Consider the following 23,573-nt stretch of genomic DNA (forward strand, 5'->3'; position numbering starts at 1 on the left):
AAAGGGATGTTGATGTTCTTCTTCTGAATCAGTTTCCATATCGATGTGCATACTAAAGACACATTGACTATGTTATTTCCTTCCATAATAGCCGAAAGTAGCAACGCAGTCTTAAATCTCACATGGGTAGCATGAGTGCTGGGAATAATGTAATCCGCCACAATTTGATGCCATATACGAGCTTCGGCATTCAAATCGGAGTAAGCTATAGTTGCGGGAACATAATTTCTCCCTTTGATATACTCCCATGAAGCACCGGGATGGCTAATTCTCGCAAGTATGGGAGTCAAAGACATTCTCCCCTTGGACACACTTGCCTTGATCCTTGAATAGTCATCATTCTCGGGCGAAATGTGGAGAATCTTCAAAATAGCTTCGAGAGCTCGGTTGGAAGTATCCAACTTCTTCCCCCGGAGGAATACCAACTCCACTTCCCAATTTTGGTAGTTGGCATAGAATTCCCACACTATTGTTTCATTGACTTCAATTGGGTTTTGCTCTAAAAATTCCCAATGAAATGAGGCGATCCGCTCATGGATTACCGTTTTGTACTTGATCGGAACCTTAAGCGTCCATTCCCAATGAATTGATCTTTCCTCAAATTTGTCATATTAGAACTCGGCTCTCCGGTTGATTAAGATGTCCGGGTTATTTCTCAGGAAATATGGTCTTGATGTGTGGGTTGTAGGTTGTACAACCAGTAGAGTGACCGGTTTCTTACCCTTCTTTCGCATCCTAAAAAGAAAATAGAAAACATCAAGGTCATAGGACAACAACAATCTTAGAACAATGAGGAAGCACTTAATAAAGTCAAGAAAGCTAATTTCTTAGTTTGAAGCTTGAAGATAGTGTGATTCACGAGAATGGCGGTGTGTATATTCTAATGGTGCATGCGGTTGGAACACACACACCGGCCGTAGACAATGGCAATCACATTCTTAAGGCAACTTAAAGTTCAAAACTTCACAACTAAGTGCTCAAGTTGCAAATATAAAATATAGAAATGCATCCAATTTCAAGCAAGCACCAAAAAAGAATAGTCAATTGTTCATCCTCAACAAGTGGTAATCATGAATACAAAGCTCTTTAATTGAAAGCCAAAAGATGTTTTGAACAAGACATCACCAAAGGTTGAACATTTGTAAAGTGATTACTCAATTTAAATTCCAAGGTGAACAATAAAACTCAGATTCTATCAACACAATGCATTTGCAACTAAAGTTACCCATGAACAAAGTACACAATTCTATGAAAATATGGGTGGTTGGACTCAAAGCAAACAAGCAAGGAAATGTATTGATAAAACAATAAGATCAACATTAAAATACACAAATGAAGTTGCACAATTCATACGATATGCCTAACAAAATAAAAATTGAAAGCATATGATGGCCAAGTCATATGAATCAAACAAGATGTTCATTGAGGCATTTTATCAAACGTATGGTATGCAATGTGCAAGTTCATCACAATGAAGCTCAAAATTGATTCTAACAAACCCAATAATCAAGCAACAAAACTTTGCAATACAAACAAGCAACAAAAAAAGTAATAAATTCAATCTAGACAACATAGAAAAAATGAAAGTGAATGTGATGCCAGGGCATCGAGGCTAGTTTCACTGACCTTTTCTTTACTGTTTTAGGGTAGTTTCATGCATTTTCTTAGTGAATAAGACAAGTTTTGGATAAAAATACACTCACACCTTGATTAGAGCAACTAGTGTAAACTTTGCATGATTTCATGAGAATTTTGCTAGAATTTCATGATAAATTGATGATGCATAATCTCATGACTATGGCTAGAGCTTTGAGGCACTTTAATTGCTTGATTCCAGGGCAAAGGAAGCAAGGAAGAACCACGTTAGTATTCACGTTAACCTAGATAACGTGAACACTAACGTGGAAGGGTAAAAAGCTTACAACGTTAATGAGAAAAGTGATCACCAATAACGCCTGCGAAGCCATCCATAGCTCATGTTACTTGCCACGTTAACTAAGTTAATGTGGTAGTTAACGTAGAAGCAAAAGGGAACTCCAACGTTAAGAGAAAATGTGAACACCAATAACGTTTTCCTCCAACGTTAGTGGTAAAAGTGAACACCACTAACATTGGAGAACTTGGCAATGATCTATGTTAAGAGTCACGTTAACTTAGTTAACGTGAACTCTAACGTGGAAGAGGAAAACAAAAGCCAACGTTAGTGACACTCACTTTTGTCACTAACGTTGGAAGATGGCATCACTACTACGTTAAGAGCCACGTTAACTTAGTTAATGTGAGTTCTAACGTAGAGAATTTGGGCATTTGGAGCGTTAGTGACAAAGGTGAGTGTCACTAACGCTCTCGAAGGTGAGACACACCCACGTTAAGAGTCACGTTAGCTACAGTAACGTGAACTCTAACGTAGGAACAAAAGGAACCAAGCAACGTTAATGGGAAAAGTGATTCCCAATAACGTTCGCGAAGGGATATAAGCCAACGTTATTGGGAAAAGTGAGTCCCAATAACGTTGGCCAAAAATTGAGAAGGCAACGTTAGTGGTCACGTTAAGACCACTAACGTTGGAGTTAACGTGGGTATATAAGGGTGGAACGTTAGTGGAAAAAGTGAATGCCACTAACGTTCTCGAACCCACAATGGCACTCAACGTTAATCTCACTAAATACCCAAGCCAAATTCATATTTCTCTGCAAGCTGGGCCCACTAAAGATGAGAACTGCTTCAACTCAAGATCCAGAGCCCACATCCAAGACTTGAAGAACTCACTAGAAGATCAAGAGGAGTAGTATATATAGGAGTAGTTTTGAACTATAGAGAAGCTTGGCACTTTTGGGAACTACTCTCTATAGATTTACTTTTCTGCACTTTTAGCATGGATTCTTCTTTTCTGCCATTTTTCATTTCTAGAGCTATGAACAACTAAACCCCTTTCATTGGGTTAGGGAGCTCTGTTGTAATTTCCTGGATCAATTATAGTTTTCATTCTTCTTCTTCTTTCTTTTCTCTTGATCTTACTAGAAAGCTTTCGATCTTAATTCAATTAGTTAGTTGTCTTGGAAAAGAAACTCTCCATAATTGGATCTCCTTTGAGCCTTGGAAAAGGGATGAGGAGATCATGCTAGAAATTCTTTCTTATGTTGGACCAAATTGGGGTTTGGGCGGATATAGTGACATGTAATCCTCCCAACACTTTGATTTGGAAATACATGTGGTATAATCAGTGACCACACTTCGTCTCTTCCCATGAGCAATTAAATCAAGGAATTGGGCAATTGTTCAAGCTTAGAGAGATTGGATTGCCAAGGAATTGGGATCCAATCACTTAAGATTGCCAAGGAGATCAATGAATGCATTGATTGAGGAAGAGATGAGAATGAACTTGATCCGGAGAATGCAACATCTCCTGAACCCAATGATTACCCCATTTCTGATCTTACCCATTCTCTTTACTTTCTGCCATTTATTTTCATGTTCATTACCCCAAATCCCCATTTAAGATTCTGCACTTTAATTTCTGTTATTTACTTTCCAGTCATTTAAATTTCTGCAAGTTCTCAATCTAAATTCTGTTTAGCTCAACTAGCATATTCTTCTAACTAAAGTTGCTTGACCAATCAAACCTTGTGGGATTCGACCTCACTCTATTGTGAGTTTTACTTGACGACAATTCGGTATACATGCCGAAGGGAAATTTGTTGAGAGACAAGTTTTCATGCATCAAGTTTATGGCGCCGTTGCCGGGGATTGATTTTGAATCAACAATGATTAAGTTTGAAGATCACTAGATTGAGCATTTTTCTTTTTGTTTATTTGATTCAGTCAATTTCTTTTAGTTCGTTTTAATTTCTTCCTCAACCCCTGCACCCTCTTTATTTTTCGTTCTTTCTTTCTTTGATAATTACAATTCTGCTCACTAACCCACTAACTGTTTGATAAATTGCATTACTCACACTAACAATTACTCTAACAAGAATAGTTTTTTTATTTTATCTCTTGTTGTGCAATCTATCTGTTGTATGACAGGGAGAAGAGAAGGAGTTTCAACATCCTTCGATTCAGAACCTGAAAGGACCCTTTGGAGACTAAGAAGGGAAGCAAGAGGGAAAAGAATTATTGGTGCTGAGGAAGAAGAGGAAGAGTACTTTGAACCCAATATGGAAGAAAATTTGGAGAACAATCATGAAGAAGAAGCTCATAATCATGCCAGAGAAGGCCATGCAAACTGTGCTGGGCAAGAAAGGAGAGTTCTAGGCTCCTATATCAATCCTAATCCAGGAAACTGTGGAAGTAGCATTCAGAAGCCCACCATACATGCCAATAATTTCAAACTAAAACCCCAGCTCATCACTCTTGTGCAAAACAATTGTTCATTTGGAGGAAGTGCTCAAGAAATCCCCAATCAACATCTAACCACCTTCCTGAGAATTTGTGACACTGTGAAGTCCAATGGAGTCCATCCAGATGTCTATAGGTTGCTCTTGTTCCCTTTTTCACTCAGGGACAAGGCATCTAAATGGCTTGAATCCTTCCCAAGGAGAGCTTAACAAATTGGGAAGATATGGTGAACAAGTTTTTGGCAAGATTTTACCCTCCTCAAAGGATCACAGGCTGAGAGCTGAGGTGCAAACTTTCAGGCAACAAGATGGTGAGACTCTTTATGAAGCATGGGAGAGGTTCAAAGACCTAACAAAAAGATGCCCACCAAATATGTTCAATGAATGGGTTTAACTTCACATCTTCTATGAAGGTCTTTCCTATGAGTCAAAGAAGGTTGTGGATCATTCATCAGGAGGCTCTCTAAACAAGAAGAAAACCATTGAAGAAGCCATAGATGTCATTGAGACAGTTGCTAAGAATGACTACTTCTATGCCTCCGAAAGAAGTAACACCAGAGGAGTAATAGAGCTGAACCACATGGATGCATTGTTAGCTCAAAATAAGATGATCACCAAGCAGCTAGTAGATCTCACCAAGAAGGTGGAGGAAAACCAAGTTGCAGCAGCCATCACTTCATCATCAGCTCAAGAAGGAGTAAACATAGGAGAAGAAGGTGACTGGGAGCAAGCCAACTATGTTGGAAACTCACCTAGACAAGTCCATGATCCATACTCCAAAACCTACAACTTTGGATAGAGAAATCACCCCAACTTTGGATGGAGAAACCAACAAGACCAAGGGCAAGATCAGAGACGCCACAACCTTAACTCCAACAACAATGCAACTCATCAACACACCTCACAGAGATCTTACCAACATCCATCTAACCAATCTTCTCAACCACCTAATCTCAACCCACCATTATTAATAGATGATAGGCTCTCAAAGATTGAGGCTCTACTTGAAAACTTATGCAGAGAAGTCCAAGACAACAAAGTGTTTAAGGAAGAAGTACGAGCCAATATCAAGAACCAAAGAGAAAACATCAAGAGATTGGAGTCCCAAGTAGGGTATCTATCTCAACAAATTCTCAAACCCACTGATGGATTCTCCAGTGATACAGAGAAGAATCCAAGAGGAGAAACAAAGAAAGTGAGATGGGAAGAATGCAAAATGATAACCACAAGTGATGAGGGGAGTATGAATGGAGTAGAACACCTCCAAAATAATCAAAAGGAAAGCCAGGAGGAAGGAAGTTATACAACTCAACCTACATCCAAGGAAGAGCTAAAGAAGAAGGAGGTATTGAACCCATATACACCTTTTCCCCACAGGCTTAAAGGTGGTGTAGCAGGGAGAATGTATTCAAGGTTCCTTGATATGTTTGCATCTCTTGATGTAAATATACCATTCATTAAAGCCCTCCAGCAAATGCCTTTCTACATCAAGTATATAAAGGAGCTACTAGCCAGAAAAAGTCCATTGAAGGGTGGACAAACAATAAAGATGAACAGGGATTGCAATGCTCTCATTCAACCAGGGCCACCCACAAAGAAGGAGGATCCAGGGAGTTTCCACATTCCTTGTGCCATAGGAGAAACAATGATTGACAAAGGGCTTTGTGACTTGGGAGCAAGCATCAACTTAATGCCTCTCTCCCTCATGAAGAAACTCCAAATCAATGAACTAACTCCTACTGATGTAATTATCAAATTGGCTGACAAAACTCAAAAACAAGCAATAGGAGTGGTTGAAAATGTGCTGGTGAAGGTTGGGAGCTACTATCTTCCCACAGATTTTGTTGTTCTGGAAATGGATGAGAATCTTATTTACCCCATCATTCTGGGAAGACCATTCCTAGCCACAGCCAGAGCACTCATAGATGTAGAGCGAGGAGAGCTAGTGCTGAGAATACATGATAAGCAGCTCACTTTCAATGTTTTCAACTTCTCACAAGAAGCAACTCAAGAAAACAAAGAATCAAGAGAAGAGCAGAATAAAGCACTAATGCAAGAAACAAGCAGTGAAGCGCAAATAACACAACTTGAAATCCCATGGGTTGGAAAGCCACATATTCAGGAAGAACCACATTCAAGGGTGATCCAAAGGGAACCAGAACCACCAGAGTCATGCAGAGTCAACAATAAGGATCCCTTTAGAGAAAGAATCTATAGAAAGCAAGCTAGCATCAAGAGATACAAAGAAGAAAGTTCCAAGGGGATGGAGAAATAAGAAAATTCCTACAGAAAATTTCTCGCCAGGTGATGAAGTGATTTCTACATACTTTCCATCTATATCACCTCACCTCCCCACTATTCCATCTTAGCTACCTCCTGTGTACACTATTAACAAAATCTTGTCCTTAGAGCATATGGAACTTGTCAACAAAGCCAATGGACATATGTTCACTGCAAGAAGAGAAGACTTCAAGCACTATCAGCCACCTTGACAAGGACCAAACGTCAAGCTAATGACACTAAAGAAGCGCTTCATGGGAGGCAACCCATGTTCTATACCCTCGCTCTTAAATCTCTAATAATAGTAATAAGGCAATTCCATGGAATTCTAAATCAATTTTGACAACTAATATAAAGCTCCTCTACATGCAACATATAGTACATGATAAGTTTGGTGTTCAAAGCACACCAAGTGAGGTTTGGACACACCTTGTGAGGAGAATTTATTGCCCAAACTTGTTGCACCATGTGATCACAAACAAGTTTGGTGTACCAACGTGCATGCATGGGAAGCTTAATGGTTGATTGATCTGCATTTATGGAAACCATTTAGTCATGTAAAAATAAAAGAAAAAGAAATTTTTTTAGTTCGCACATTTTCCCACCAAAAATTTCAAATAATCGATTGCACTTTTTCTTCGTGTATAGGGAATCAAAAAGGACATTGATGGTACTTGATAGGACAATTGAGGAAGGGAGATTCGGCCACTACACCAAGGGAATTTCACAGTTGTCTTCATGGGGAATGTCCTTGGAAGTATTGCCATGCAACATTGGGAGTGGAAAATTTTGAAGACCAAACCAAGACCCCCATAAAGGAGGTGATCCTTGTGCTCATTCAATCCTAAAACCCCAACCGTCCACTATCAAACAACACCATCAATCCACACCCTTCAATCAATTGCCATCTTTCTATATAAACCCTTCACACAACCTCTACGTACACACTTCAAATTCTCACCCTTCCCACTCCCTTCTTTCGGGCATATACACATCATCCTCCACCAAAGGCTTTATATACACCCTCCTAGCCATCTTGAGAATAGCCAACACATCAATAATCTTGCATGTCATCATCAAGCTCCAAGAGACAAAAGGGGAAGGAACCCATAGAGCATCCTCCTTTTGATGAAGGGCGATTTAGAACTGTTCATACCCTGACCGGGCTCCTCCAAACTCGGTCAGTTCATAAAAAGGTCCGACCTCGTCCTAAGGCTCACGCCTAAAGGTCGGACCTCGGACGAATAAAGCAAGGGAAGGCCCATCAAAAGGAACACAGCCCAAACCTAAAGGCCGAAAAGGCCTAGCAAAGGCGGTTCCACAAAGATAGGGATAAAACTCCCAAAGATAAGATAAGATAAGAATATCTTATCCAGGGAAGATCACGGCCAACTACTATAAATACACTGGAGCACCCAGGTATGGCATTCATTCCACATCTACACATATCTGCTTGGACCCATGCTAACTTAAGCATCGGAGTGTCATTGCAGGTACAACCACCAACCACTCTGCATATCAAGCTCGGGTCCCTGAACCCCCACCTCGGGCCTCTCCAGACGACCGAGCTACACGTTTCAGGTAACCCCCGGAACAAGAACCTTTCATCATGCACTCCAGTATGGGTGGATGACTGAGAAAGAAATCATTTATGAACTAGGCTTTCAAGTCACAAAAGCCGAGTGTCCAGAAATCACAAAGAAGGTGGAACAACGCCGATGGGAGCTCCTCACCGATCCGATCACAAGGGTGAATGCAACTCTAGTAAGAGAGTTCTATGCAAATGCAGTTAGACAAGACAAGGCAGATGACTCATACACAAGTTTTGTGAGAGGGGTCATGGTGGATTTTAGTCCCATGACTATCATGAGAGTGCTGAAATTGAGAAGCATACCCTTTGAAGAGGAGAGCTATCACTCGAGAATCGACAAAAACCCCAATTATGACCAGATTATACAGGATATATGTGTACAAGGAGCAGATTGGGAAAGAGGCCCCAAGAGGAAGCCCAAATTTATAAAAAGAGGAGATCTCCTCCCTGAGGCTAAAGGTTGGTTCGAATTTGTAAGGAGATCCATCCTCCCAGCCAGAAACAACTCAGAGGTAAACCTCAAGAGAGCAACGATGGTGCAATGTCTAATGAAGGGAGGAGAGATCAAGGCTCATGAACTCATAGCCCAAGGCATTCGGAAGCTTGCTGAGAAGAGTGATTCTAGAGGAAAGTTGGGTTACCCCAGCACTATTTTTCGTCTGTGCAAACTGGCTAGGGTGATATTTGAGGATGAAAACCCCGAGTGGATAAAGGTTGGTATTCCAATCACTTATCGTCGGATGCATGCTGCTGCAGCTCCACTACCTCTACGAAGGGTACGAAAGAGGCCAGCCCATCAAGCTGAAGAAGAACAACATCCACAGGAGCAAACCCCAGCCACCTTAAGTATGCACCAATTGTAAGAGGCTATTGATACCTTATCTAGGCAATGCATGGAAAATCAAGGGGCACAAAGGGAGTTTCAAATGCAATTAATAGACCGCCAAGAAGGATCACTCTCTAGATAGATGAATCAGCAAGAGGAATGGCAAAAACAATTAATGGACCAGCAAATAGAACAAGGGAGACAATGGAGTGAATCATTCCATAACCTAAATCAGAAGCAAGATCAACAACAAGAAGCCATCCAAAGGCTAACCAACATCCAAGCACATCAAGGTGCACACATCCATGAGATGCATCAGAAACAGAGAGAACAAGCAGATCTTTTCAATGAATACAGAGCATTTTCGGAAGGTGTCTACATGAGTGAGACTGGGTATCATGTGAATACCCAAGCCAGGCTTGGATACTTAGTCTGACAACTACCTGTTTTGTATCCTGGGATAACAAAATATGAAGATGTAAAGGATGAGTTAGCACGAGTGGAGCGCGAAAGGGTAGAACAAAGTCATGAATCAGTAAGGAAGGCACTGGAGGATTGGAAGATAGCCAGAATGAATCGGATGAGAGGAAGCACAAGCGGACAAAGTAAACTTAAAGAGGGCAAGGAAGCAGAAGAACATGAGCATGCCAACAAGTGAAAGGTAGTGAAGTTCCTTCTTAGTTTATTTTTTTTCAAAGCTTTAAATAAGGAAAATCATGTATGAAATAGAACATGCTTCCATGAGTAGTTTAGGACTTTTAATTCTGCATTTAAATTTCGTTGCTTAGGCTAAATGTGCTAGCTTAATGTCTTGAGTGTGCACTTTCATCTTTCTTACTTGTATGCTTGTCTCTTTAAGTTAATCAAAAAAAAAAATGTTATGAAAAGAACAAGAGTGGAGTTATTTTATGAAGTGCATTCTGAATGTTTGTGGTAGGATGATTAGTAAGCTAAGTTGGTTCACCAAATAAGGAAAGAAAGCAACTATCTATCCTGAGTCCTATGTTTGAGACACACCCTTTGAGACTAACTAAACAATAAGATCCCAATAAGAAAAGAGGAAGAGCAATAAAAGTGAAAAAGAAAGAAACACAATAAGAAACAATGCTAGGCACCAAGGGTTTCAAAATTGAGGCATGTGTCTGTGGTGTTTATGTACAAGGGATATACTTGGATGAATAAGCTCTTAGGGGTGCCTTATCACTTGGTAACTTGGATTAACTAATCCAGGATTATCAGCTGAAAGTCCACTATCAAGAGTAACCTTTGCTACAGAACACTTAGTAACCTAAAGAGGTTCTGGACACCAAGGTCTCAAGAAAGGAAAAATAACAAACCATGTGCTTGTGGTGTGTATGTATGAGGGAAAGAGACTTGAGGAAGTAAGTCCTTAGGGGTGTCTTAACACCTAGCACCTTAAACCAACTGGTTTGGGAGTGTTGGCTGAAAGCTTATCATAATGAGTCGCCCTCTTACAAAGCACTTAGCAAAAAGAAAAATAAACTTTGAAAAAAAGAAGGAAGGATCAATAAGAAAGAGGTCTCAAAGGATGCAATCAAGAAAGTGACCAAGGAGTTGATAAAGGCTTGAAACCTAAAGGGGAGGAACCTAAGTTGCTATGCATGAAACCCCATAAACCAGGAATTCTACTTCTATTTTATCTTCTTGCTCTTTCATTTCATTCTTCTTAGGCTTCAGTACTTGCTTAGGGACAAGCAAGCTTTAAGTTTGGTGTTGTGATGCCAGGGCATCGAAGCCAGTTTCACTGACCTTTTCTTTACTGTTTTAGGGTAGTTTCATGTATTTTCTTAGTGAATAAGACAAGTTTTGGATAAAAATACACTCACACCTTGATTCAAGCAACTAGTGTGAACTTTGCATGATTTCATGAGAATTTTGCTAGAATTTCATGATAAATTGATGATGCATAATCTCATGACTATGGCTAGAGCTTTGATGCACTTTAATTGCTTGATTCTAGGGCAAAGGAAGCAAGGAAGAACCACGTTAGTATTCACGTTAACCTAGTTAACGTGAACACTAACGTGGAAGGGTAAAAAGCTTACAACGTTAATGAGAAAAGTGATCACCAATAACGCCTGCAAAGCCATCCATAGCTCACGTTACTTGCCACGATAACTAACTTAACGTGGTAGTTAACGTAGAAGCAAATAGGAACTCCAACGTTAAGAGAAAACGTGAACACCAATAACATTTTCCTCCAACGTTAGCGGTAAAAGTGAACACCACTAATGTTGGAGAACTTGGCAATGATCCACGTTAAGAGTCACGTTAACTTAGTTAACGTGAACTCTAACGTGGAAGAGGAAAACAAAAGCCAACGTTAGTGACACTCACTTTTGTCACTAATGTTGGACCAACTAGCATTGCTGGTGGACGAAATTGTGATCATCAATGTTGTATTCTTTGTTGTTGTATGGAATAATTATAATAGCTCTTTGTTATGTGTGGACACAACTCCGTTCAACTAACCAGCAAGTGTACTGGGTCGTCCAAGTAATAAACCTTACGTGAGTAAGGGTCGATTCCACAGAGATTGTTGGTATGAAGCAAGCTATGGTTATCTTGTAAATCTCAGTCAGGCACATAATAATTGATTATGGAATTTCGAAAATTAATAATAAATAATAAACATAAAATAAAGATAAAGTTACTCATGTATTTCCATGGTGGGAATTTCAGATAGGTGTATGGAGATGCTGTGCTCCTCTTGAATCTCTGCTTTCCTACTGCTTCATTCAATCCTTCTTACTCCTTTCCATGGCAAGCTGTATGTAGGGCATCATCGTTGTCAATGGCTACATCCCATCCTCTCAGTGAAAATGGTCCAAATGCTCTGTCACAGCACGGCTAATCATCTGTCGGTTCTCAATCAGGTTGGAATAGAATCCCTTGATTCTTTTGCGTCTGTCACTAATGCCCAGCCTTCAGGAGTTTGAAGCTCGTCACAGTCATTCAATCCCGGAATCCTACTCGGAATACCACAGACAAGGTTAGACTTTCCGGATTCCCATGAATCCCGCCATCAATTCTAGCTTATACCACGAAGATTTTGATTAAGGAATCCAAGAGATATGCGCCCGGCCTAAAGTAGAACGGAAGTGGTTGTCAATCACGTGCGTTCATAGGTGAGAATAATGATGAGTGTCACGGATCATCATATTCATCAAGTTGAAGTGCAACGAATATCTTAGAACAGAAATTAATCGAATTGGATGGAAAAGAGTAGTAATTGCATTAAAACTTGAGGTACAGCAGAGCTCCACACCCTTAATCTATGGTGTGTAGAAACTCCACCGTTGAAAATACATAAGTGAAAGGTTCAGGCATGGTCGAATGGCCAGCCCCCAAAACATGATCAATAGCCTCCTAAGATGAAGAATAAAACAAAACTGAGACCAAAGATGTCTAATACAATAGTAAATTATCCTATTTATACTAGACTAGCTACTAGGGTTTACATGAGTAAGTAATTGATGCATAAATCCACTTCCGGGGCCCACTTGGTGTGTGTTTGGGTTGAGCTTGATCTATCCACGAGCTGAGGCTTCTATTGGAGTTGAACGCCAAGTTGTAACGTGTTTTGGGCATTCAACTCCGGGTCGTGACGTGTTTCTGGCGTTTTACTCCAGACAACAGCATGGAACTGGCGTTGAGCGCCAGTTTACGTCGTCAATTCCCAAATAAAGTATGGACTATTATATATTGCTGGAAAGCTCTGGATGTCTAATTTCTAATGCCGTTGAGAACGTACCATTTGGAGTTCTATAGCTCCAGAAAATCTATTTTGAGTACAGGGAGGTCAGATTCCAACAGCATTAGCAGTCCTTTGTCAGCCTGCTATCAGAGTTTTGCTCAAATCCCTCAATTTCAGCCAGAAATTACCTGAAATCACAGAAAAACACACAAACTCATAGTAAAGTTCAAAAATATGAATTTATCATAAAAACTAATGAAAACATCCTTAAAAGTAGCTTGAACTTACTAAAAACTACCTAAAAACAATGCCAAAAAGCGTATAAATTATCCGCTCATCACAACACCAAACTTAAATTGTTGCTTGTCCCCAAGCAACTGAAAATCAAATAGGATTAAAAGAAGAGAATATACTATAAATTTCAGAATATCAATGAATATTAATTCTAATTAAATGAGCCGGACTTGTAGCTTTTTGCTTCTGAACAGTTTTGGCATCTCACTTTTTCCTTTGAAGTTTAGAATGATTGGCTTCTCTAGGAACTTAGAATTTCGGATAGTGTTATTGATTCTCCTAGTTAAGTATGTTGATTCTTGAACACAGCTACTTATGAGTTTTGGCCGTGGCCCTAAGCACTTTGTTTTCCAGTATTACCACCGGATACATAAATGCCACAGACACATGACTGGGTGAACCTTTTCAGATTGTGACTTAGCTTTGCTAGAGTCCCCAGTTAGAGGTGTCCAGAGCTCTTAAGCACACTCTTTTTGCTTTGGATCACGACTTTAACCACTCAGTCTTAAGCTTTTCACTTAGACCTTCATGACACAAGCACATGGTTAGGGACAACTTGATTTAGCCGCTTAGGCCTGGATTTTATTTCCTTGGACCCTCCTACCCATTGATGCTCAAAGTCTTGGATCCTTTTTACCCTTGCCTTTTGGTTTTAAGGGCTATTGGCTTTTTCTGCTTGCTTTTTCTTTTTCTTTCTAATTTTTTTTTCTTCGCCATTTATTTTTTTTCTTTTTTTTTCGCAAGCTTTTTACTTTTCACTGCTTTTTCTTGCTTCAAGAATCAATTTCATTGATTTTTCAGATCATCAATAACATTTCTCTTTGTTCATCATTCTTTCAAGAGCCAACAATTTTAACATTCATAAACAACAAGATCAAAAATATGCATTGTTCAATCATTCATTCAGAAAACAAAAAGTATTGTCACCACATCAATATAATTAAACTAAATTCAAGGATAAATTCGAAATTCATGTACTTCTTGTTCTTTTGAATTAAAACCATTTTTCATTTAAGAAAGGTGAAGGATTAATAGAATTATTCATAACTTTAAGACATAGTTACTAAACACTAATGATCATGAAGTAGAGACACAAAACATAAATGAACACAACATAGAAACCGAAAAGCAGAAAGAAATAAGAACAAGGAATGAATCCACCTTAGTGGCGTCTTCTTCTTGAAGGACCAACAATGTCCTTAAGCTCTTCTATGTTCCTTCCTTGCCTTTGTTGCTCCTCCCTCATTGCTCTTTGATCTTCTCTAATTTCATGGAGAATGATAGAATGCTCTTGATGTTCCACCCTTAATTGTTCCACATTGTGGCTCAAATCTTCTAAGGAGGTGTTGAGTTGTTCCCAATAGTTGTTGGGAGGAAAGTGCATCCCTTGAGGCATCTCAGGGATTTCTTGATGATGAGCTTCCTCATGCATCTCTTGAGATCCGTGGAGGGTCTCTCTTGCTTGCTCCATCCTCTTCTTGGTGATGGGCTTATCCTCTTCAATGAGGATGTCTCCTTCTATGATAACTCCAGCTGAGTAACATAGATGGCAAATAAGGTGAGGAAAAGCTAGCCTTGCCGTGTTGGAGGACTTATCGGCTATTTTGTAGATTTCATTGGAGATGACTTCATGAACTTCTACTTCCTCTCCAATCATGATGCTATGAATCATGATGGCCCGATCCACAGTAACTTCAGATCGGTTGCTAGTGGGAATGATGGAGCGTTGAATGAACTCCAACCATCCTCTAGCCACAGGCTTGAGGTTCAGTCTTCTCAGTTGAACTGGTTTGCCTTTGGAGTCTCTTTTCCATTGAGCTCCTTCCACACATATGTCCATGAGGACTTGGTCCAACCTTTGATCAAAGTTGACCCTTCTAGTGTAGGGGCGTTCATCTCCTTGCATCATGGGCAAGTGGAATGCCAACCTTACATTTTCTGGACTAAAATCTAAGTATTTCCCCCGAACCATTGTGAGATAATTCTTTAGACTCGGGTTCACACTTTGATCATGGTTCCTAGTGATCCATGCATTGGCATAGGACTCTTGAACCATTAAGATTCCGACTTGTTGCATGGGTTGGTTAGGACTTCCCAACCTCTTCTTCGGACCTCATGTCGGATCTCCGGATACTCATTTTTCTTGAGCTTGAAAGGGACCTCAGGGATCACCTTCTTCTTTACCACAACATCATAGAAGTGGTCTTGATGGCTTTTGGAGATGAATCTTTCCATCTCCCATGACTCGGAGGTGGAAGCTTTTGTCTTCCCTTTTCCTTTTCTAGAGGATTCTCCGGCCTTAGGTGCCATTGATGGTAATGGAAAAACAAAAAGCTTATGCTTTTACCACACCAAACTTAAAATATTGCTCGCCCTCGAGCAAGAGAAGAAAGAAGAGAAGAAGAAGAAGAAGAAAAGATGGAGGAGAGTGTGGGGAGATGGATTCAGCCAAGGTGTAGAAGAGGGGTTTGTGTTGTGTGAAAATGAAGTAGAATGGAAGGGTATATATAGGGAGGGGAGTGGGTGTAGTTTCGGTCATTTAGGGTGGGTTTGGGTGGGAAAGTTTTTTGAATTTTGAAGGTGGGTGGGGTTTATAGGGAAGAGTGGATGGATGTGAGTGGTGAAGGGGGTAATTGGGAAGAGAGATTGAAGTTGTTGGGAAGTGTGTTTTTTTGGGGAAGAGAGTTATAGGATTAGGAGGTAAGGTGGGAATATGTTAGGTGGGGATCCTGTGGGGTCCACAGATCCTGAGGTGTCAAGGATTTACATCCCTGCACCAATTAGGCATGTAAAATGCCTTTGCACACCATTCTGGCATTTAAACGCCGAGATGATGCACACTCTAGGCGTTCAACGCCCATGTGTAGCATGTTTCTGGCGTTGAACGCCAGTTCCATGCTTGTTACTGGCATTCAGCGCCAGCTTTCCTCAAGGTACATTCCTGGCGTTCAAACGCCAGGATGTTGCTTGTTTCTGGCGTTCAGTGCCAGATTCATGCTCTGTTCTGGCGTTGAACGCCAGCCAGATGCTCCTTACTGGCGTTGAACGCCAGTATGTCCTCCCTCCAGGGTGTGATTTTTCTTCTGCTGTTTTTGATTCTGTTTTTAATTTTTATATTTTTTTCGTGACTCCACATGATCATGTACCTAATAAAACACAAAATAAAAATAAAATAAAATAAAAATTAGATAAATAAAAATTAGGTTGCCTCCCAACAAGCGCTCTTTTAATGTCATTAGCTTGGCAGTGGGCTCTCATGGAGCCACAAAGGTGATCAGGTCAATGTTGTAAAACTCCCAACACCAAACTTAGAGTTTGGATATGGGGTCTTAACACCAAACTTAGAGTTTGGTTGTGGCCTCCCAACACCAAACTTAGAGTTTGACTGTGGGGGCTCTTCTTGACTCTGAACTGAGAAAAGCTCTTCATGCTTACTGATGAGCGGATAATTTATACGCTTTTTGGCATTGTTTTTAGGTAGTTTTTTGTAAGTTCAAGCTACTTTTAGGGATGTTTTCATTAGTTTTTATGTTAAATTCACATTTCTGGACTTTACTATGAGTTTGTGTGTTTTTCTGTGATTTCAGGTAATTTCTGGCTAAAATTGAGGGACTTGAGCAAAACTCTGAAAAAGGCTGACAAAAGGACTGCTGATGCTGTTGGAATCTGACCTCCCTGCACTCAAAATAGATTTTCTGGAGCTACACAACTCCAAATGGCGTGCTCTCAACGGCGTTGGAAAGTAGACATCCAGAACTTTCCAGCAATATATAATAGTCCATACTTTATTGGGAAATTGACGACGTAACTTGGCGTTGAACGCCAAGTACATGCTGTTGTCTGGAGTTAAACGCCAGAAACACGTCATGATCTGGAGTTGAACGCCCAAAACACGTTATAACTTGGAGTTCAACTCCAATAAAAGCCTCAGCTCGTGAATAGATCAAGCTCAGCCCAAACATACACCAAGTGGGCCCCGGAAGTGGATTTATGCATCAATTACTTACTCATGTAAACCCTAGGAGCTAGTTTATTATAAATAGAACTTTTTACTATCATAATCTCATCCTGGATTGTATTTTGAATCCTGTGATCACGTTTTGGGGGCTGGCCATTCGGCCATGCCTGAACCTTTCACTTATGTATTTTCAACAGTGGAGTTTCTGCACACCATAGATTAAGGGTGTGGAGCTCTGCTGTACCTCAAATTTCAATACAATTACTATTACTTTCTATTCAATTCTCTTTTATTCTTATTCCAAGATATACGTTGCACTTAACTTTGATGAATGTGATGATCCGTGACACTCATCATCATTCTCACCTATGAACGCGCGTGACTGACAACCACTTCCGTTCTACTCTAGGCCGGGCGCATATCTCTTAGATTCCCCAACAGAATCTTCGTGGTATAAGCTAGATAGATGGCGGCATTCATGAGGATCCAGAAAGTCTAAACCTTGTCTATGGTATTCCGAGTATGATTCTGGGATTGAATGACTGTGACGAGCTTCAAACTCCTGAAGGCTGGGCGTGATGACAAACGCAAAAGAATCAAGGAATTCTATTCCAACCTGATTGAGAACCGACAGATGATTAGCCGTGCTGTGACAGAGCATAGGAACGTTTTCACTGAGAGGATGGGATGTAGCCATTGACAACGGTGATGCCCTACATACAGCTTGCCATGGAAAGGAGTAAGAAGGATTGGATGAATGTAATAAGAAAGTAGAGATTCAAGAGGAGCACAACATCTCCATACGCCTATCTGAAATTTCCACTATTGATTTACATAAGTATCTCTATCCATTTTATTTTCTGTTTATTTTTATTAATCATATTTGATTTTCTAAATTCCATAATTTTATCCTCCTGACTGGGATTTACAAGATGACCATAGCTTGCTTCATACCAACAATCTCTGTGGGATCGACCCTTACTCATGTAAGGTATTACTTGGACGACCCAGTACACTTGCTGGTTAGTTGAACGGAGTTGTGTCCACACATAAGTGCCATAATAATGATTCCATACAACAACAAAGAATACTACATTGATGTGATCACAATTTCGTCCACCAAGGTTTTGGCGCCGTTGCCGGGGAACAATCAATTTCGAACAACAATTCAAACAATTGTTTCCAACCCACAATGGTGCCAAGTTTTTAATCTGGCAACAACACCAAGTTTTTGGCGCCGTTGCCGGGGATTGTTCGAGTATGGACAACTGACGGTTCATCTTGTTGCTCAGATTAGGTAATTTTTATTTAAAAAAAAATTTTTTTTTGAAAATCTTTTCAAAATCTTCTCCCTATTTTCGAAAATTATTCAAAAATTTTTTTACTATGCATTCTGGAGCTTCATGAAACATGTTGAAGCCTGGCTGGCTGTAAAGCCATGTCTAAATTCTTTTGGACTGAGGCTTCCTCTTCACATGCTTGAACTATGTATTCTAAAGCTTGGCTGGCCATTGGCCATGTCTAGTATTTTGGACCGGAGCTTTTACAAAAGCTTGGCTGGCTAGTAAGCCATGTCTAATTCCTGGACTGAAGCTTTAGACTAACATTGCATGATTCCTGGAATTCATATTAAAAATTTTGGATTTCTTATTTTCTTTTTCATAAGTGTTTTTCGAAAAAAAATCAAATAAAATACAAAAAAAAATTTAGAAATTCATAAAAAAAAAATCAAAAATATTTTGTGTTTCTTGTTTGAGTCTTGTGTCAAGTCATAAGTTTGGTGTCAATTGCATGTTCATCTTTTTCTTGCATAAAATTTTCGAAAAATGCATTCATGCATTGCATTCATCATGATCTTCAAGTTGTTCTTGATGAACTTTCTTGTTTGATCTTCATATTTTCTTGTTTTGTGTTGTATGGTGTTTTTCATATGCATTCTTGCATTCATAGAGTCTAAACATGAAAAATTTCTAAGTTTGGTGTCTTGCATGTTTTCTTTGCATCAAAAATTTTTCAAAAATATGTTCTTGATGTTCATCATGATCTTCAAAGTGTTCTTGGTGTTCATCTTGACATTCATATTATTCTTGCATGCATCATGTGTTTCGATTCAAAATTTTCATGTTTTGGGTCATTTTTATGTTTTTCTCTCTCATCATTAAAAATTAAAAAAATTCAAAAAAATATCTTTTCCTTAATTTTCTCCAAATTTTCAAAATTTTGGGTTGACTTGGTCAAAAAAAATTTTTAAAATTAGCTGTTTCTTACAAGTCAAGTCAAATTTTCAATTTTAAAAATCTTATCTTTTCAAAATCTTTTTCAAAAATCATATCTTTTTCATTTTTTTTCTATTTTTCGAAAATTTTAAAAATTATTTTTCAAAAATCTTTTTCTTATCTTTTATATCTAATTTTCGAAAATTAGCTAACAATCAATGTGATTGGTTCAAAAATTTGAAGTTTGTTACTTTCTTGATAAGAAAGGTTCAATCTTTAAATTCTAGAATCTTATCTTGTAGTTTCTTGTTAGTTAAGTCATTTTAAAAATTAAATCTTTTTCAAAATATCTTTTTCTTAAAAATCTTATCTTTTTATCTTATCTTTTTCAAAATTTTATCTTTTTCAAAAATTTGATTTCAAAAAAAAATTATCTTATCTATCTTCTTATCTTCTTATCTTTTTTAAATTAAAATTTCAAATCTTTTTCAATCAACTAACTAACTTTTTGTTTGCTTCTTATCTTTTTCAAAACCAACTAACTACTTCTCCCTCTCTAATTTTGAAAATATCTCATCCTTTTTCAAAATTCTTTTTAATTAATTTAATTATTTTTAATTTAAATTTAATCTTATTTCTTATCCAATTTTCGAAATTGCTAACTCCTTTTTTAAAAAAAAAAATTATTTTCAAAATTCACTATCCCTTCTCCTCTTCTATTTATTTAATTATTTACTAACACTTCTCTTCACCTCTCTTCATCTAAATATTCGAACCCATTCTTCTTCACTCTCCTCCCCTTTCTTCTTCTACTAACATAAAGGAATCTCTATACTGTGACATAGAGGATTCCACTTTCTTTTCTTGTTTTCTTCTCTTTCATATGAGCAGGAATAAGGACAAAAGCACTCCATCATTCTCCATGAAATAAGAGAAGATCAAAAAGCAATGAGGGAGGAGCAACAAAGGCAAGGAAGGGACATAGAAGAGCTTAAGAACATCATTGGTCCTTCAAGAAGAAGACGCCACTAAGGTGGACTCATTCCTTGTTCTTATTTCTTTCTGCTTTTCGGTTTTTATGTTGTGTTTATCTATGTTTTGTGTCTTTATTTCATGATCATTAGTATGTAGTAACCATGTCTTAAAGCTATGAATAAATTCCATTAATCCTTCACCTCTCTTAAAAGAAAAATGTTTTAATTCAAAAGAACAAGAAGTACATGAATTTCGAATTTATCCTTGAATTTAGTTTAATTTTATTGATGTGGTGACAATACTTTTGTTTTCTGAATGAATGCTTGAACAGTGCATATTTTTGATCTTGTTGTTTATGAATGTTAAAATTGTTGGCTCTTGAAAGAATGATGAACAAAGAGAAATGTTATTGATGATCTGAAAAATCATGAAATTGATTCTTGAAGCAAGAAAAAGCAGTGAAAAAGAAGAAGCTTGCGGAAAAAAAAAAGAAAAAAAGTGGCGAAAAAAATAAAAAGAAAAAGAAAAAGCAAGAAGAAAAAGCCAATAGCCCTTAAAAACAAAAGGCAAGGGTAAAAAGGATCCAAGGCTTTGAGCATCAATGGATAGGAGGGCCCAAGGAAATTAAATCCAGGCCTAAGCGGCTAAATCAAGCTGTCCCTAACCATGTGCTTGTGTCATGAAGGTCCAAGTGAAAAGCTTGAGACTGAGTGGTTAAAGTCGTGATCCAAAGCAAAAAGAGTGTGCTTAAGAGCTCTGGACACCTCTAACTGGGGACTCTAGCAAAGCTGAGTCACAATCTGAAAAGGTTCACCCAGTTATGTGTCTGTGGCATTTATGTATCCGGTGGTAATACTGGAAAACAAAGTGCTTAGGGCCACGGCCAGGACTCATAAGTAGCTGTGTTCAAGAATCAACATGCTTAACTAGGAAAGTCAATAACACTATCCGAAATTCTAAGTTCCTAGAGAAGCCAATCATTCAAAACTTCAAAGGAAAAAGTGAGATGCCAAAATTGTTCAGAAGCAAAAAGCTACAAGTTCCGCTCAACTAATTATAAGTAATATTCATTGATATTTTGGAATTTATAGTATATTCTCTTCTTTTTATCCTATTTGATTTTTAGTTGCTTGGGGACAAGCAACAATTTAAGTTTGGTGTTGTGATGAGCGGATAATTTATACGCTTTTTGGCATTATTTTTAGGTAGTTTTTAGTAAGTTCAAGCTACTTTTTGAGGGATGTTTTCATTAGTTTTTATGTTAAATTCACATTTCTGGACTTTACTATGAGTTTGTGTGTTTTTCTGTGATTTCAGGTAATTTCTGGCTGAAATTGAGGGACTTGAGCAAAACTCTGAAAAAGGCTGACAAAAGGACTGCTGATGCTATTGGAATCTGACCTCCCTGCACTCAAAATAGATTTTCTGGAGCTACAGAACTCCAAATGGCGCGCTCTCAACGGCGTTGGAAAGTAGACATCCAGAGCTTTCCAGCAATATATAATAGTCCATACTTTATTCGGAAAGTGACGACGTAACTTGGCGTTGAACGCCAAGTACATGCTGTTGTCTGGAGTTAAACGCCAGAAACACGTCATGATCCGGAGTTGAACGCCCAAAACACGTTATAACTTGGAGTTCAACTCCAATAAAAGCCTCAGCTCGTGAATAGATCAAGCTCAGCCCAAACATACACCAAGTGGGCCCCGGAAGTGGATTTATGCATCAATTACTTACTCATGTAAACCCTAGGAGCTAGTTTATTATAAATAGAACTTTTTACTATCATAATCTCATCCTGGATTGTATTTTGAATCCTGTGATCACGTTTTGGGGGCTGGCCATTCGGCCATGCCTTAACCTTTCACTTATGTATTTTCAACAGTGGAGTTTCTGCACACCATAGATTAAGGGTGTGGAGCTCTGCTGTACCTCAAGTTTCAATACAATTACTATTACTTTCTATTCAATTCTCTTTTATTCTTATTCCAAGATATACGTTGCACTTAACTTTGATGAATGTGATGATCCGTAACACTCATCATCATTCTCACCTATGAACGCGCGTGACTGACAACCACTTCCGTTCTACTCTAGGCCGGGCGCATATCTCTTAGATTCCCCAACAGAATCTTCGTGGTATAAGCTAGATAGATGGCGGCATTCATGAGAATCCGGAAAGTCTAAACCTTGTCTATGGTATTCCGAGTAGGATTCTGGGATTGAATGACTGTGACAAGCTTCAAACTCCTGAAGGCTGGGCGTGATGACAAACGCAAAAGAATCAAGGGATTCTATTCCAACCTGATTGAGAACCGACAGATGATTAGCCGTGCTGTGACAGAGCATAGGAACGTTTTCACTGAGAGGATGGGATGTAGCCATTGACAACGGTGATGCCCTACATACAGCTTGCCATGGAAAGGAGTAAGAAGGATTGGATGAATGTAATAAGAAAGTAGAGATTCAAGAGGAGCACAACATCTCCATACGCCTATCTGAAATTTCCACTATTGATTTACATAAGTATCTCTATCCATTTTATTTTCTGTTTATTTTTATTAATCATATTTGATTTTCTAAATTCCATAATTTTATCCTCCTGACTGGGATTTACAAGATGACCATAGCTTGCTTCATACCAACAATCTCTGTGGGATCGACCCTTACTCACGTAAGGTATTACTTGGACGACCCAATACACTTGCTGGTTAGTTGAACGGAGTTGTGTCCACACATAAGTGCCATAATAATGATTCCATACAACAACAAAGAATACTACATTGATGTGATCACAATTTCGTCCACCACTTACTCTCTTTTGTCACAGAGTGATGGCCATGTGCCTTAAACACAAGGTAGTCCCCATTCAATTGAAGGACTAATTCACCTCTGTTGACATTTATCACAGCTCCTGCTGTGGCTAGGAAAGGTCTTCCAAGGATGATGCACTCATCCTCTTCCTTCCTAGTGTCTAAGATTATGAAATCAGCAGGGATGTAAAGGCCTTCAACCTTTACTAACACGTCCTCTACCAATCCATAAGCTTGTCTTAATAACTTGTCTGCCAACTGTAATGAGAACAAGGCAGGTTGTACCTCAATGATCCCCATCTTCTCCATTACAGAGAGTGGCATAAGATTTATCCCTGACCCCAGATCACATAGAGCTTTTTCAAAGGTCATGGTGCCTATGGTACAAGGTATTAAGAACTTGCCAGGATCTTGTCTCTTTTGAGGTAAAATTTACTGAATCCAGGTATCTAGTTCACTAATGAGCAAGGGAGGTTCACTTTTCCAAGTCTTATTACCAAACAATTTGGCATTCAGCTTCATGATAGCTCCTAAATATTGAGCAACTTGCTCTCCAGTCACATCT

At 38.8% G+C, this 23,573-nt stretch overlaps 1 non-coding gene across 1 annotated transcript; it reads right to left on the reverse strand.

Moving 5' to 3' along the window:
* Nucleotides 1-4,608: 4,608 nt before the first annotated feature.
* Nucleotides 4,609-4,715, reverse strand: LOC130932259 (small nucleolar RNA R71). The gene has a single exon (XR_009067417.1). It is a non-coding gene; the product is annotated as a small nucleolar RNA R71 (small nucleolar RNA).
* Between the last annotated feature and the right edge of the window lie 18,858 nt (nucleotides 4,716-23,573).

Source organism: Arachis stenosperma, chromosome 5 (assembly GCF_014773155.1).
Source record: "Arachis stenosperma cultivar V10309 chromosome 5, arast.V10309.gnm1.PFL2, whole genome shotgun sequence".
Classification (NCBI taxonomy): Eukaryota; Viridiplantae; Streptophyta; class Magnoliopsida; order Fabales; family Fabaceae; genus Arachis; species Arachis stenosperma.